The sequence below is a fragment of the Halyomorpha halys genome, unplaced genomic scaffold, assembly GCF_000696795.3.
Source record: "Halyomorpha halys isolate HHAL.00 unplaced genomic scaffold, Hhal_1.1 Scaffold202.1, whole genome shotgun sequence".
Classification (NCBI taxonomy): Eukaryota; Metazoa; Arthropoda; class Insecta; order Hemiptera; family Pentatomidae; genus Halyomorpha; species Halyomorpha halys.
This window is the reverse complement of record NW_027116652.1, coordinates 472,998-473,796: the sequence shown is the minus strand read 5'-3', so window position 1 is coordinate 473,796 and position 799 is coordinate 472,998.

Sequence of the window (799 nt, the reverse complement as noted above, 5' to 3'; positions counted from 1 at the left end):
AGTAAGAATCAAACTTTGGGCATGTTTGAAAATGGTTTTTGAATTAATTTTCTCTAATAATTTCATTTTATGACATAAACATTGTTTGAATTAGAATTTTGATTCTGAACTGAAAAAGACAGGCTGGCCTAACAAGATGGGTAGTCAATAGTGTCAACCTACCTCAACAGATTTGTGCAACAGAACAAAATAAATGAAAAAATCCTGTACTTCAAAGATTTAATTAATTAAAAATAAAATGTGATGAACACTGAAGTCTCTGTGGGCGATCCCCAAATATATTTATATATTTTGGGGTAAATCACCAAAATATCATATTCCAGAATTCCCCTACTTGACAAATAAAAAAGAGAAACCATCGTACAACCCTCTTCCCTACTCCTCTCCCTCCTATCTAGGAGATGGTAACGGGTAGAGTTGAAGTTTCTTGAGGGGCAAATTTTACTTAGCGATAACATTGCTGGGTTTAAAAAAGAAAACCAATCATCTGCAAAAAAATATTATTAATATATGGTAACTTGAAGATAAAACAATTAAATTATAATATGAATCATTTAGTGCCTCTCATACTTTATTTTTAAAAATAACTTACTATAACAAGCATTAATAAGTAAAAATCATTAATTTCAAATTATTTCTATTTTACTTTCAGATGCATTCATTATTGCTGGATCGTTCTGTTTTTTTCACTTTTATATGGATTGGGAGCATCACAAACAAGTTCTTCAGATGAAGGAACTAAGTTGAACAGAGTTTCTCAAAAACTACAAAATGGAAATGTAATCGTTATGAAAATGAC